Source organism: Marmota marmota, unplaced genomic scaffold, assembly GCF_001458135.2.
Source record: "Marmota marmota marmota unplaced genomic scaffold, marMar, whole genome shotgun sequence".
Taxonomy (NCBI): Eukaryota; Metazoa; Chordata; class Mammalia; order Rodentia; family Sciuridae; genus Marmota; species Marmota marmota.
The window spans coordinates 704020-720961 of record NW_026000078.1 but is presented as its reverse complement, the minus strand read 5'-3'; the positions used below and the strand labels follow the sequence as shown (position 1 = coordinate 720961).

At 38.6% G+C, this 16942-nt stretch overlaps 1 long non-coding RNA gene across 1 annotated transcript; it reads right to left on the bottom strand.

Annotated features, from left to right (window-relative positions):
- Positions 1 to 3017: 3017 nt before the first annotated feature.
- On the bottom strand, positions 3018 to 7252 carry LOC125620223. The gene is made up of 5 exons (XR_007351831.1): positions 7097 to 7252; positions 6650 to 6693; positions 5719 to 5859; positions 4860 to 4927; positions 3018 to 3378 (listed from the first exon to the last, which is right to left on the bottom strand). It is a non-coding gene; the product is annotated as an uncharacterized LOC125620223 (long non-coding RNA).
- Between the last annotated feature and the right edge of the window lie 9690 nt (positions 7253 to 16942).

Genomic DNA, 16942 nt, shown 5'->3' with positions numbered 1-16942 from the left:
AAAATGCTTGTTACTTGAAGAAAGGAGTCTATTTCTTAGAAATAATCTGCAGCTGATATAAATCATTGTTTCTGGATCCCACACTGCTCTACTGTGTACTGAGGAAGCAGAAATATCCTGCAGGACCTGGAGAATGATAATCACAGTTGGGCTGTTCTGCCCCACTAGTTCATTCAGGTCTTCTCCAAGGAGCTCCACGTGATTATGAGCTATTTATTCCCTGAGAGGCTTCCAGAATTGACAGAGAACAAAGGTGAAGAGATCTGCCTAGGAATGCTGGGGTGATTCTGTTATTTACTTTAAGTCACAAAATCAAGTTAGCCCCAGTGAAATATTTATAAAATGTCTTATTATCCACGTGAGACTAGAGCTCAGTTCAGGGACAACCCAGCTTCTCCAAACATCAATCTTAATGGCGAGCCAAAACCACCTACTGTTTAAATTTTCACCAGAATATAAAAAGATGAAAGAAATGTAGATAGACCTCATCATTTTTAAAGTACTGAATATGAATGGAAAGAAAATTGTCTCCCTACGAGAAGTGAAATACAAAGGGGCAAGTTAGACTGTATGCTAAGGAGGTAGAGGAGGCTAATTCCATGGTTTTTGGCTTACTAGGTAAGATTTGAAAAATTGAGGCCAAGACTAAATTGTTCCTTGCCTGAACTAAAGACAGCCAGCACTCAGATTCCCCCTTCTCTTAGGAGAATCCCTGAGAGATGATACTGGGTAGGGTAATATGGGGCCACTCACAGAGTATGATGGGAATGCCACATTATTCCCCAACCAACAATAGCCCCTGGGGGCCCTAGTTGAGCGAGAGCTCCATGCTCTATGTGGATAGTGGCTGGTTCTGTTCTCTTGAATATGCCACTCAGCATCTAGACACATGCCAGCCAGAGGCAGGCCACTGCTCAGCCCCAAAGGGCCCATTTGAAACGTGAGCCATTTTGGTGCACTCCCTTCAGGCTGAATTTGGTGGTTCCAAGCTTTGTTGGTTTACCCACTGAGAGAGTAAATAACATAGAAGATTGGGATTAACTTTTTCCCAACACCCTTCCTTTCTCCCCACATCTACATTGCTTTAATTTTGTCTCTCGGCTTCTCAATTCAACTGGAGGAGAACCAGATATGTTTTTTCTGCCCCTCCCCCTACAGCTGTCTCCTTACTCAGTAAGAGTCACTCTTTATTGCAAAACCAGATCATGCTTGTCCTTTCTTGAAAGCCTCTGAGTGCTTTTCATTGCCAATGGAAAGGGCATAATCCTTACACAGAAAACAAGACCCTCTGTGAGTGGCCCCAGATTACTCTGCTCAGTATCATCTCTCAGGGATCCCTTCTTTCTGCTCTGAGTTTCAGCCTTTGGTGAAATTCACAGTGCAGTTTCTCCCTGGGTGCTGGGGTACCTTCTCTTCCCTCCACCACAAATAAAGATCAGGTATTTTGTGGGAGACCCCTCCATTGGAGTTTATCTTGTATTTATTTCATTGTTACACTGGGATTTGTGGTTTGGATAAAGTGCCATTCTCTTTGCACAACCTCGAGGATAAATGATATTAACATGTCCTTTTGCTGTAGATATTGACCTTATTCACCTGAATAAGTTGTGAAGTTGTATTTGTCTGGCTGAAGTTGTATTTGTCTTCTCTACTGTAAGGCCACTGACCTATCCCTGGCTCTCCCCTATTGTACTTTTTGAAGGAAGTTAATATTGCAGTTCACACTTGATGGATGGAAAGGGTACTCCTCCTCCTCAAAGTAGCATCTACACAAATTATTAAGTTAGTTTTTTTTTTTTAATTTTGTTCTGTTGGATACCTACTTGTTCTCAAGGTTTCTAATAACCCAGTTGGCTTATTCTCAGTGGATTGTTTTAACTTTAGGTAGTCATAGATTAGTGTAAAAGGTAGATATTTGGTTCAGTTTTTAAATATATTTTCTAGGGCCTATCCTTTAAACTGGAATTACATGCTATGTTTGAAATATACAGTATATAGTCTTTACTTAATCTTTACCAATAACAAAGAACATTTATTCTTTAGAAAAAAGGTGAAACAAAACACTTGAAATGTTAATGGCTCAGACTAGTAGAAAATGAAAATTTTTGACAAACAAGACTATTTGTGTTTTACATATATCTGTCCAAGAGAGGTGGTAGAAGAAATTGACCATTTGAGGAAAAATAAGTGCATTTCAAGAATTTGTTCTTTTACTTCCTCAAGTCCCACTCCAGCATGACATGACTTAGTATAACTTATTACTGAGTATCATAATTCAAGCAGAAAGGTCATGCAACATTTTTTCTTTGTTTAATATACTTTACCAAGCCAAATACAATGTCACATGCCAGTGCTCCCAACAACTGAGTGGGCAGGATTGCAAGTTCAAGGCCAACCTCAGCAACTTAGTGAAGCCCTAAGCAATTTAGTGAGACCTTGTCTCAAAATAAAAAATAGAACATGCTGGGGGTATACTCAGTAGTAAAGGTAAAGCACTCCTGGGCTCAATCATCAGTACAAAAAAAATTAAAAATTATATATTATGTATTTAAAAATTTATATGTTATATATAAATGTATATGTGTGTGTTTTATACTTCTTTATTCTGTTCTTGAATTGACAAGTCTTTAGAGTAAACATCTCTTGGCAAAATATATTGGCTTTGTAAAACTGTTCTGTTTTTGAAGACAGAAAAATCTACCACAAAAAAAAAAAAAAAAATGTCTAGTTTTATCCCCCCCCCACACACACACAAAGCCAGCTTGACAAAAATGCAGCAACTTGCACACAATCAGTAACTAGTTCATACTTGGTTGTTCCACTGAATTCTACTGTTTTTCTTCCCAGCCCAGTTTATGTGTAGATATAGCCTAAAATACAGATCCTCTTAAATTTACAGTAAACTTTTTATCTCTAAGCGTTCCTAATAACTAGACAGTTAAGACATGGCTCAAATGGCCTGAATTTGATCCTTGGAATTTCCCTAAAAGTGCTTTCTCTGGGACAGAATTTCCCTGAGGAAAAAAGGAACAAAAGAAATGCAGTCAGTCTTTATTTTGGAATATCTGAATTGGTAAGGGAAGGGAACTATTAGTCACAGAAAATGTGCCTTAAATTTGAACTTTGCAAAGTGGAACTACATAGTATTTATTAAAGTAAAAATATAAAAAGCCATGGGCAATAGAACGAGTGACACAGGAGTCTCAGCTTGGCCATTTCATTTAGTTCTGAAGTTACCACCTATGGGGCACATCGTTCTTCTTGATGTTTTCCCCATGTCTGAGCAGGAAGCACTGGATGATGTCTCAGGAGACACAACAGATCCGATCTATTCAGCCAAGAACAGCAGAAGTTCAGGAGAGACTGCTGTGGACTCTTCTATAAAAGAGGAATTGCCTTTGAAACCATTCACGTCTGTACGTGCTGACAAGACATGAGACTCACAACTGTTACATCTGAAAAACAGTATTTAAAGCAGGGCTTTGCTTTTGGTAAAATAAAGACCTAAAGTTTAATTGTCTAAATATGCAAACTGAAAATGTCTAGAAAGATATACACTAAAATGTTAGAGGCTAGTGCTGAATAGTGGCAATGTGAATGGTCTTAATTTTCCTCTTGAACTCTATTACACTTTCTGAATATTTTCTAATACTTTTTTTTTAAAAAAAAGAAACCTTTTCAGAAAAAGATAGAAATCAACATACTTTTCCCTTTCTTGCTGGAATTTTCTTTCTGTTTTGTTTCACACTTCTCTCAACACTCTACAAATACAACACTATTATATTCTATCATATTTGCAACAAAATGGAAAGAATTTAGATTCATTGAAGACATATATTGATGACATGGTATATGATGGGTTCTAGGGTTGATTGGAGGCCACATGGGGGAAAAAAACAAAAATCCCATTTGTGTTTTTTTCCCCCTTAGAAGAATTTTTAAAGGCCCCTGAAGGTTTATAGAACAATCTGGCAACAACCCAAATTGTTGTATTTACAGCATCTGTTATCATTGGTGGTCATAAACATAACTTGACATTTTTCCAAGAGAAAGAGAAGTAGGCAATGCTTGCTGATTAATTCACATAAATAAAAGCCTTGAAATCTCCCGGAACAGATAAAGTCTATCACTGTCCCTTGGGGAGGAAGGAGGGGAAACTTGTACATTTAATAGGCAAAGGTTCTCATGTTGAAAAGAATTTCAGCACTGATTTGAGCACTTTTTGAATTGTAAAATAGAATTTCCAGCTGCAAAACTTAAACATGCATTGAGTTCAGTGCTATTTAAATCCAGAGAAGGATACGGGCAGTCACGATGGAGGAATGCACTCTTCACATTCCCGTTACTGTTTCACATTCCTCTTCACATTCCCCTGTCTACTCAAGACGTGGACATTCTTGGGATCAAGTACTCCAGGAGGTGTGGAAGCATGCACAAAGTAGCAAGGGTTCAAGGAGACAACTACAGAACCAATTAGAGTCTAGTGGGCAACTTTCCAGACACTGAAAAATTCCTTGAATATGGAAAATCACACGTAGAGTTTGCAAACATGGGTTCTAGAGCAGAGCTCCAGCCTATAATGCTCATACGAATCACCCTAAGAGGGGAAGCGAAAGGGAAAGGGGAATTACTGGGGACTAAACTAGAACAAATTATATTCCATGCTTTTATAATTAACAAAATAAGTCTATTATCACATATAACTAAAAAGAACCAATTAAAAAAAAAGAATCATCCTGAAAGCTTGCTGAGGCACATATTACTAGATCCCACATCCAAATAGTTGGATCTTTAGTCTAAAGTACATCCAAGAATCGGCATTTTTAAATAAGTGTCCAGGTGTTCTTGATGCTACTGACCTGCAGAGGAGACTTGGAGGATAAATTCAGGTTTGCTGGCCTCAAATACTATCTTCACCACTTGCATGCTGTTAAACAAGTAAATGAGCTGATTCTTCTCTAACTCAATCAGCTCCTGTATGAAATGGGGTAATAATAGTTCCCACCTCATAATGCAGGATTAAGTGAGAGAAGCCATATGAAACTGCTGGCAACACAATAAATATCAGTTGTTATTATTAATATCATAATATTGAAATATTTTATCTAACTCTCCTGATTTAAAGTTGAGGAAGTTGAGTTTCTAACAGAATGAGTAAATTTTCTATGATCCCAGACCTAATGACCAGGGAAGCTTGGAGGTGGACCCTGAGCTTCCAGGCTTTCTCAGGACATGAGGCTGACTCTGTCCAGGGACATCTTGGAGACACTGAACAATTTTAGTGAGTCTCAAACTCAAGATCTTCATGTAGGAAAAATATATAAAAACAAGCCCAGAAAGGATATAGACATCTGACAAAGCTTACTGACAACAACCTTGCACCACCTCTGCCAAAGGCCAAGGGAACCTACTGAAGTGGGTTATCAAAATGGGAAGCCAAGGTCAATGTGAATGAGGAAACAGTTGCAGCCCTAATAACTGAGGTGTTGGCATAGCCCCTGTTTCTGGAGAAGACAAAGGGGATGGATGACATTAAAGACATCCCTTGACTGCCAGGAGAATGTTAGAGGAGGGATTCACAGTCACAGTCCTATCTTCCAACAGGACACTTGGAATAAGTTACCCAATGCATTGCCAACCTTTGACCTGCTGAGAAAATTCCTTAACTTTGCTTTCATAAAATGCACAATTAAGCATTTTTAAAAGAACAGAACAAACCTTCTTTCCCCAACTAGTAGAATGTGATGTATTTTTTCAGTAAAGCTGCTGAGAAGGGTAAAAAAGGCTTGTTGTAATAATATGTCTTCTCCAGCAATCAAGGAATAGGGTACTCTTCTCAAGTCTCTAATTAGCTTTTTGCTTTGAGAAAATAAACAGGAGAAGAAATCCTTAGAATATTCTACTTTAGATTAAGAACAACTTTATGACATTCAGAATATTCCAGTAATCCTTACACAATATCAGAAAACTGCTTTGAGTTTCACTAAATTGAGAGCTTACTTCATAGAATTATTATGATTAAATTAATATTATAAATAACCTGATACAAACCTCAGCACATAATAATTGCTCCAAAGTTTTGCTATTATTATGATGATGATTTGGTCCTAGGGTAAAGCCATAAGGATTACAAACTAGTTCAGTGATCTGTGACTTTCATGACTTCTCCAATGAGATAAAATAGAGAATTGTGATTGAGCGGAAGAGGAGAGAGATTTCGACTATAAAAGTTTGGCTAAATATAGAAAATAAGACTATTTACCAAGAACTGAGTTTTTTTAAAAATATTTTTTTAGTTGTCAATGGACCTTTATTTTATTAATTTATATGTGGTGCTGAGAATCTAACCAAGTGCCTCACACATGCTAGGCAAGCACTCGACCACTGAGCCATAACTCCAGGCCCTGAGTTTGTTTTTGATTTGCTTTTGTACTTGTTTTCAAATTGTACTACCCACTCTATAAAGAAACATTCAAAACTTTTCAGTTGATTGATTTCAACCTAAAATAACCAGAACATGCACACAAAGTCACAGTCAGAAGTATATGTCCCTTTTCTCTTTCTCGTCCATCAAAACCAGAGTGTTAGTCAGATATGGTGACACATTCCTATAGTCCCCCTTATCAGAAGACTGTTGCAGGAGAATCACCTGAGCACAGGAGTTCAAGGCCAGCCTGAGCAACACAGCAAGAACTGTCAAAAAAAAAAATCAGATAGTTAAAGATGTGGTTATCTTGGAGAATATTTGCCTATCATGTTTATTTCATTAACTAATGTTTTAGTGTGTCCTGGCATCTTACTGACCATTTTTATTATTATTTAAAGTCAGAAAACATCCACTTTTTTCACAGTATGGGGCCCAAATGCATGTTTCAACTCATTCTGCAAATATAAAACTATGCAAATACTCAAGAGGATAGTAAAAATATGACCCAGTGCAAGCCCAAAAGTTTGCAATCATTTCTTGTTTGCAATTATTCTTTCATCTCCTTACAAAAGAATAAAGGCTCAGTAACAGGTGACTATTTCAGCTATGTAAAAACACATCAATGGGGAGCCAAGAAAAAGCATAGAAAACAACCCGTCAAACCTGTACCTTAAAGCTGCTTCTGCACCTCTTTCTCTAATCATGCTCTGCTTCCACTTCCATCCATTACTATGGGGTTCTTGACTCTACTTGTCTATTACAAGTCATATTCCCAGTTCTTTCCACACAATAGGATCTTGGGGAGTTTAGAACGCACCCTCAGCTGGTTCCTACTGATCCCTTCTTTAAAAAAAAAAAAAAAAAACAATAAAACAAAAACCTCATTGACTGCCAGTAGCCGCATGACACCCTCATTTCCTGCAAGGGACGATGCTGAAATTGGTGCTTTGAATAAGATTGCAGTTAAACGTTTTCTTCAATCTTGTGAATTTCATACAATAAGAAGTAGAAAAACAAGGGAAAAATGGAGAGGGGGCAGAGTTTCAATGTAAACTACAAAGTCTCTGTTAAGATTCACAGCTAGATGAACCTTGCTTCATGTTCTCCATGCTTAACTTCTTCCAGAGCAAACTTATGTCTTAGACAACAAGTTCTGGCAGGGGAGAGCGTCTAGACGCCTGCCCAGCTCACTCTGCTGTTCAGGCAAACACTTCACTTTTTTGAAGCCTGCTGACTAGCTACATCAGGTACAGGGTGTTGTTAATTAATCTAGTTCTTAATGCTACTTTCCCAGGAAGAAAAGCTTTGAGGAACTCAAAACAGCAGCAGCTTACCTAGGTGAATGCTCATTTAGCTAACATTAGCCCTCAATTGGATTCCTAATTCTATCACCAAGTGGAGGAGAAAAGGACAGCTTCATTTCTCTCTCTTTTGAATTTTAACTGAAGAACAAAAGTGGGCATTTTTCCCCATATAGAAGCTTATAAAGAGATAGTGACAATAGCTTTAATCACTTCAATGATTTACTTAACAGAACACAATGAAGAATTTCTCAAATAGCGAAATACAGTGTAATCTTCATCTGCAAATAAAATCATGTTTTTGATTGGCAGAGTTCAAGAAGATCCACTACCTAATTTGGAGCTAAAGAGCAATGATTTCTTGCATAAAAATTTGCAATTAAAAAGTATTTCTCTAGGAGGCTTCCAGGCCATCTGTCGCAAAGCTCCACTGATGGTTTATAGTCATCAAATTTTATTTAAAACCAAAGGTTCCCTGGGCCCTAAAAGAGCAGTGACTAGGCAGTAATGCAGTGCCACCTAGCTTTCCATCCCCAGATGTCCTCTATCACTGAAGAAGCTGGCTTCAACAATGTGTTAAGGTTTTATGAGGCAGAAACAGACAATGGGGAAGAGGTCTCCATTTATATCTGTTCAAAGGCAACTGAAGATCCAAGGTTTGTCCTGGCGTTAGGCAAGATCCTCTGCAATCTGGTCCCTCCACTATCCATCTCCTCCCACCTACAGCTCTGCTAGAGGAGAAGGCAGCTTTGTAACACATACAATGCTTATGATTCTGACTACTCACATCATGTATTTCTCCTAACCACCTCCACCACATGCCATGAACATTTCTGCATCTGCTCAATATGTTTTTCCCAGGCTAAAATCTTCTCCCTGTTTATTCTCCTTTTCAAACCCTTCTAACCCTTTATCTTCCAGGTCCTTTGTCAACCTTTCCTAACTATGCGAAAACCCAGTAATAATCTCATCTTTAAATTAGGTCAGACTGTCAGTTCTTCATTAGATCTGCTATTACTCCACATGCACCTGCCTGCATAGTGTTTGCACCGTGCTGTGTATACGACTTGATGAGATTCCCCTTGTTGGACTCTGGGCAGAATCTGAGTTCTGGACTTCTGTTTTATAATGAGCATTAACAAATTGTTGCTGAATTAAAAAATGGTTGAATGGACACAATGCAGCTGTTTACTTCATGCTTAACTCATTGTTTCTCCAAAAGTCTGCATTCTTGGGGAAGGGCTCTGTCTGTTCATCCTTCCGCTGTTAGGAGTCCTAGCTAGACACAATGATGAATCCCTGCCTTTTTACCTCAAAAACAAAAGCCCTAGTGAATTTACTCTCCCACGCTCAGAGTCAACCAGTCTCCTCTTTCCTCCCACCAACACGCCCACTCTCATTCCCAACTAAATTTCACCAAAAAATAGAAGCAATCAGGGTTTCCATCAATAAGGTAGACAAACAAAAATTAGGGAAATCAGATGAGGTCAGAGATGAGACCAAGAGGTAAATAAAGCAGTCACACAAGACATGCTGCAGCATGTACCTGTGGCTTCATTCTCAGGAGGAACCAGAGGTTTGGCCTTCAGCTGGCCAAAGCCACTGGAGACAGGTGGGAGTTTGCCCACATAAATCCAAGATCCAAGCGATTCTCTTCACATGAACCAGAAGGATCATTTCAAAATGTCACTCAACAGCTCACAATCCTCCAATGACTCCCTCTTTCCATAAAAGGAAATCCCAGGAACTTTAGGGCTCCTCCCCACCTCTCTGAACTAACTGCCCCTACCTCTTGCCTCACTTTCAGATAATAACTTCTGCTAGACTGACCAGCTTGCTCTTCCCCATGCTATGGTTATTCTTGATATAAACAACCCTGCTACTGTCTATTGGGTCCCTAACTCTTTCTATTCCTCTGTCTAGTTCCAAAACACATGTGCCTTGTCCCTTACTTCATTCAGATCCTGCTCCATACAGTATCCTCAGAACAGCCTTCCCTGACTACAATAAAATTAGACTCCTCACCCTTCATTCTCCTTCTCACCCCAGTTTTATCTTGTTTCACAGAACTTACCATCACAAGAAATGAATTATATTGTTTTATTAGCTATTGATTCTCTTTCTTGCCCACTAGAACATGAATTTGAAAAAGGAACAAATATTCTTTTTTAATTAATTAATTTTTAAAATTTGATACTGTGGGTTAAACCCAGGATGTGGCTCAAACACTGAGCCACATCCTCAGCCATTGTTTTGTTTTGTTTATTTTGAGACAAATTCTTGCTAAATTGCTCAGGGCCTCACTAAGTTGCTGAGGCTGGCTTTGAACTTGCAAGTCTCCTGCCTCAGCCTTCCAAACCACTGGGATGACAGATGTGTGCCACCATGCCCTGCTTTTTAAAAAAAAAAAAATTAATTTATTATTTATTTTATTTTTATGTGGGGCTGAGGATCAAACCCAGTGCCTCACATGTACTAGGCAAGCCCTTTACCACTGAGCCACAATCCCAGCCCACACCTGGCTCTTTTTAATTTAAATTTTAAAAACCAGTTCTAAATCTAGGCCTGAAAAAAAGGGTGTCTTATTCACACATCAGAGTGGACTGTGGAAGAAAGGGGACACCAAAAGACACATGCTAATCATTGTGCGCTATTATAATGATCCCTAGATTTGGGGGACTTAAAATAAAGGCTTACTCCTGCTCTTGCTGTAGTCCAATCTGGGTGTTCCTAGTCAAATGGCCCAAGGCAGGACTAGACTCCCAGTCTAGTGAGCCTACCATCCTGAGACCCTGGAGTCCCCCATTGGATCCTCTGCATCTGGCCTGAAGAAGAAGAACTAGAGAACATAGGAGAGCATCCAGGAAGCTTTAGAAATTACATCAAATCAGTTATCTCCCCTTATCAAGAAGCATAACCAGAACCTACTGCATGAAAAGTTATCCTGGAAAAGGAGAAGTGTCCTCTAGGAGAAAGGACCAGCAGAGGGGAATACAAAGAGGTATTAAAAAAAATGAACAGCGCATCTTGTGAGCTTCAGGTTGTAGATGCGGCTGAATGTATAATATGAAACAAAAAGGCATAAGGTTGGGGCAATAGGAAGAATCTGGATAATGAGGGGCTCCTATGCCGTAGCAAAGGGTTCAGACCCATCCTGAGAGTAATGGGGAGCCACCAAATGCTATTAGGAGAAAGGGCTAGAGCATAATAGGATTGAATGCACGTTATTTAAAGAAGATGGCTCTGATGGCTGTATGAAGGGTGAATTTGGGATACAGAAAATGCAGACAAGATAATTAGATAGGAAACTCTTACAGAACTACAGCAAGAAATGTTGAAGGATGGGAGCCAAAATTAAGGCAGTAGTTATATAGTGCTTATTACATTCTTGCTTCTTTCTGGAAAGTCTCATGAGCATGCTTTATGTCTTTGATGTGCTAAAAACTCTAATATTATTAGGGGGCTTAGGAATTCATCAGATAGAGAGGATAACAGAGTCACATTTTAATTATATTTTTAATTGGATTTCTATTGCCTATCATTTAAGAATATAGGTCAGTCTAATTGGGTAAAGCTATTTTCTAATCAATGCTAAGGGATCACTGGTATGGGCAGGCAGGGGGAGCTGGGTAAGGGTCCTACTGACTCCTCACACTGATAGTGAGCATAGGAGGGAAGAAAAGGATAGACACCACCCCACATCCATTCTGAAAATACAATTCCAATTAAAGAACAAATGGAAAAGGATGGACTGTTCATCATAATACTATATTCACCTGTATCTGATGAATTAATATTCTACTTCAACTAAATGAAGCTTAAGGTATTTCCATAACCAAAACTTTCAACATTTTCCAAATTTTTCTCTTTATAAATTTTTATTTTCCCTGAATCAGTACTAATCCACAATAATTCTGATTTTGAATTATTAGATGTACTAAGCAATGGGAAAAGAAAAGGAAAAGCCAGTTTATTAATCTTTACTCTGAAAAAAAAATTTAAAAGTCTTGGGAAATAGAAGGCAAATTAAAACATCAGTAATGTTTTTAAGGCAAACTTTACAAACCTAAAGTCACATGTAATAATAATATCTATTTTATTGAAATGGTAGAACTGTGAGTGACTTATTTTTCTCTACCAAACTCTCTATGTAAGTACACTACTTGTTTAATTTAAAAATGAATAAAAAGAGTCACTTTTGCAAATTAATTAACTCATAAAATATCAGGAATTCCTGGATTTAAATTTCAGCACCACTATTTGTGAGATATCGAGCAAATTAATATCATTACCGTCATTACCATTATTATTGCCATTGTATTATTAGATAACATCAGCACATATTTCAAGCTATACAGCCTGATATGCACTTTATGTACATCATCTCATATTATCAATCTTCCAAAATATATTTCTTCAGTTGTGACATGGATAAATCTAGAGGACATTATGTTAAGTAAAATTAGGCATAGCACAAATAATTAGGACAAGACCCACTCTAACTTCCAGAAGGAAGTGGTTTTACTCTGAGCACCCCAAATTTTCTGAAGGGGTTTCCCAGGTGACTGGCTTCAGTTTTGCCCTGCAGTCAGACTTAAGTTTAAGAATCTGTTTTGAACCCTACCCTTCCCTTCCTCAATCATCCTCTAATTCTTTTCACCCTATCCAATGCCCAACCTCATATCCACGGTTTGGATTCTCTTCTTTCATTTGCATAATCTCATAGGACCAGAGAAAGTCTTGTTTTTATATTATCCCGGCTCTGGGATCCTTTCTTGTCCCCTTCCCTTATACTATTTCTTCTCTTTCCTTGTTTCTTTTCTTGGCCCCATTCTGGCAGAGGCCCTCCCAGAAAACATTGAGAGCTTCATTTGTTAAAATCCTCTGCCATTAACCGTCTCACAATTTTAACTCTTAATCACAGTCTTTCACTAAGTTCTATATTGATTCAAACTAAAGTTGTTTTTTATGGTCTTATTTGGAACCAAGCTCTGAATGAGGCCCTGTGTGAATTCATGCACAGAACTTACCTGGAAGGACATTAACCTGGTAATGGGTGAAAGGAAGCTTACATCTAATAATAATATATAGGAAACATGTTAAAAGAGGCATGGATTAAAGGATTAAAGCATAGTTTCTTGGAAATCTTTCTATTTCCAGGTCTTTAAATTCCATCTATGTAAAGATGACTTCCAATTTACATCTTTAGCTTGGACTTCTCCAGTATAATCCAGTCTCATGAATACAACTGTGTACTCCACGTGTATGCCTGAGTATTTAATAAACATCTCAAATGTTGTTTGTGTTCAATTAAACTTTATCAGTCTTCTTCCAAAACCTGCTTCCTCTCCCCTCTTTCTCATCTTTCTCTTATATGCCATAACTGAGCAGTCGCCAGCTCTACTCTTAAAACATTTTCAAAATGGTGGTATATCTTATCAACTGCACCATTACCACTAGGGTCTTGACCTTTTGACAATGCTCTAGCTTCCATCCTTAATCCACTGAAGTATCTTTGCAATCCAATAGCAGAGCAATCCTCCTGAAACATAAACTAGATGACACACCCTGTCTGCTCAGAATCCTCCAATGACCTCCCATCCTAATCTAAGTAGAAGCTAAAATCCTTAAATAGCCCCAAGATCCACACTCTAGCCTCATCCCAGCCTCATAGTGCACATCTGCTCTCATCTCCTCTTAGACTCTGTGACTCACTGCTTTCCAGACACACCAGCTGCTATGGTTTGAATGTTTGTGCTCCCAAAATTCATGTTTTCACCCAACCCCCCAATGTAACGGTGTTAAGAAGTAGAGTCTCTAAGTGATTAGGTCATGAGAGCAGAGCCCTGTAATGGGATACCAGTATATGGTATTTTGTTATAGCAACACAACAGACTAAAACACTGACCTTGCACTTGCCTTTCCTCCTCCTGCCTGTCCCATCACTATTGAGAAGTCTCTGATTAAAGACTATTTCTCCTTGAAGTCACCACCCGAACCCTGGAATGCTCTATGACCTTTTCATGGTTTCTTTTTCTCCATGGGACTTCTCACCTAACATAATATCTGTACACAGCTTTGTCAGCTCCTCCACTAGATTATCAACTCCTTGAGAGCAGAAATTTTCTTCAACACCTAATGGTAACTCACAGAATGACCAAACAAATGAATGAATGAAGAGCTACAGGAGTTCAAAGGAAAGGTAGCATAGCTCCTGACCAAAAAATAAGGAAAAATTTGTGGTGGAGGCAGTATGTGAGTTGGTCCTTGAAGAAATGGTAAAATTTGGTCAATAGAAGATGAAACATGGAAGCTTTCTTTTTTATCAAACCTGAGAACCCCCTTTCCCCAGATGTAACTAAAACACTGTACAATGATATTATAAAATACAGAAGAATTATATCCTTTTGGTATTAATATTAATTATATATATTAATGGATAGCTAAGTCAAAAATGTTTTTTAACATAAATGTTTTTAGATGAATGAAGGAGGAAGTGAACAGAGACTTTTGCAAGAGTTCTGGGCAGAATGCTGGGCACACTCAGCACACTCACATGCTCTAGACGTAAGTGGGGCTGAAGATGTAGAAAACACACCTTCCCTTTCTCACTAAAGTATAACTCAATATCATAATCTGATGAGACTGGGAATATTCTTTTCTCCAAATATGGTGGAAGAGTGATTTTTCTAGTCAATAAGTGCAAAAACTTAAAGGTAAAGAAGTGTGTGTGTGTGTGTGTGTGTGTGTAGTGAAAATTCCTTAAACTGTTAAAAAAAACTAAAAGATGATGGAGGAGCTGCTTTTAGGCAAAGTGACAGCAGGCATAACTCCAAGGAGCATTAAGGAGCCAAGAAATAAATGTTGAATGGACAAATTCCCACCTACTTAAAATATACCCTAAGGAGAATTTGTCCCAGCACCTGCTGATGATCCTTTCATTCTCCTAAAACTCAGTAATTTATCTCCTCCATGAGAATAATGATGGACTGATTTTATGTTATCTCTGCAGAAAGATGGCATCTAAAACAGAATGCTATGCTTGAAGGAAGCTTAGGGATTGCTTATTCCAACCACTCATTTTCTAAGGAAAAGCAGTTTCTGAGGAGTTTCTTCAAGGTCACAGAGAAGGTCAGCATCAGATCCTATACAAGGGCCCCAGGCTTCAAGTTCTGTGTCTAGAATTCTTCCCTAGGCTGACCACCACTCACTGAATTGTTTGTTTTAATCAAATTGATATATAAGACAGGCCAGGCAGTTTGGGTTGGTATATTATCTGATACATCATACAGAGCTTGAATTCTGGCTTACACTTGACTTGAAAGACAAGGTGGCCTAATAGGTGTCCATTTCATTCATTCAGTAAATATTAATAAGCATGTATTATGTGCCAAGCACAGTGTCAGGCACTAAGGATTCAACAATGCACACAGTAGCCATACCCCTGGCTTCACATAAATTATCTTTTGGTGGAGATGGCAGGAAACAACAAATAAACTTCCTAAATACTGTAATGAGTGATATGAAAGAAGCAAACAATATAATAGCAGTAGGGAATAAGAAAATGACCTTCTTTAAATAAGATGGCCAGAGAGAATTGCTAAGAAGATAGGTCACCTAGGCTGTCTAAAACAGGCAAAGGAGTCAGGCATTGGAAGAGACTCTAGGTGGAGGGAACAGCAGGGGAAAAGCCCTGGGGCAGCACAAAGCCTGGCACACCTCCAAAACAGAGAAGACCTTCGAGTCTGGAGCACAGTGAGGGAGACAGAGGAGGGACCTAGGGGTGGGGAAAGGTAGGCAGGATTCATGAGGCCTAGAGGGTCAGGTTTGGATCTTGAATTTTATAACAAGTATGTAGAAAGATTTCAAGCATGCAGTAGCATGATTTTATTTATATGTTAACAAAGAGTTTTCTGCCAGACACACTTCTACTCATTTAAAAAACATTTTAATAAAAAACAACAACATCTAATCATCATAATAATTCTGTTAGGTAGATGTTATTATTGTCATCATTTTATAGACAAAGCAATCACAGAACAGAAGATATAAACATGCCTCAATTCTCATGATTAGTAAGTGGCAGAGCCAGGATTCAAACCCAGGTCATACCATTCCAGAGTATTCACTTTTATTCACTACCCTGTGGGTTTATCAGTGGAGCACGAAATAGAGCAAAGGTGGAGGCAGAGATATTAGTCAAGGAGCTGTCAGAGGGCCTGGTGGAGAGTCAGTAGTGGCATAAATCACGATGGTGGCAATGGAGTTAGAGAAGCTGGTGGAATTCAGATATATTTTGGTGGAAGAAATGATAGGACTTGAAGCAGAGGACACAGGAGGGGAGGGAAAGTGAAGAAGGCAAGATGCTTCTCACATTTCTAGCCTCAGTATTGAACCGGGCAGATGGTGGCACCATTTGTGGAGATAAGGAAGCAGATCTTAAGTTGGGCATCAAGTGAGCATTTGGATGAATCTGGAGCTCAGAGGAATGGATATAAAAATTTAGAAGATAACTGCCTAAAGATGGTTCTTAAGGCCTTGAAAATGAACAAGGCAACCTAAAGGAAGCATTTAGAGAAAGAAAGGTCTCTCTGAGTAAATCCCTGAGGGGGGAAAAAATGACTTAGAGGGTTTGGGGACCTTTTTATTTTTATTATTTATTTATTTATTTGGTACCAGAAATTGAACCTAGAGACACTCAACCACTGAGCCACATCCTCAGCCCTATATTGTATTTTATTTAGAGACAGGGTCTCACAGTTTCTTAGCACCTCACTTTTGCTGCGGCTGACTTTGAATTTGTGATCCTCCTGCCTCAGCCTCCCGAGCCGCTGGGATTACAAGTGTGTGTCACCGCGCCCAGCAATTTAGAGATTTTTAAGTGAATGTCCTATCAAAGGAATCTGAGACACTTTGGAAGAAGCGAGAAAGCACAGTGACAAAATCCAAGGCAAGAGAGGGCTTCGTTTAAAAAAAAAAAAGTGTTATTATGCCAGATTTGACGGAGAAGTCAAAGAGGGGTAAGTTAGGTCAGCTACATCACTGGATTCCAGGGTCTCCAGAAAGATTTCGTCCCTTAAAGACCCTCTCAATCAGCTCCCAGATCATGCTCAAAATCCAATTAAATATCAAATTAAGTCACTTTCATTCTCTAGAGGGAATTGTTTCAAATCATTTCTGGAGATTTGATTTAAAAAAAAAAAGAGGAGAGAGA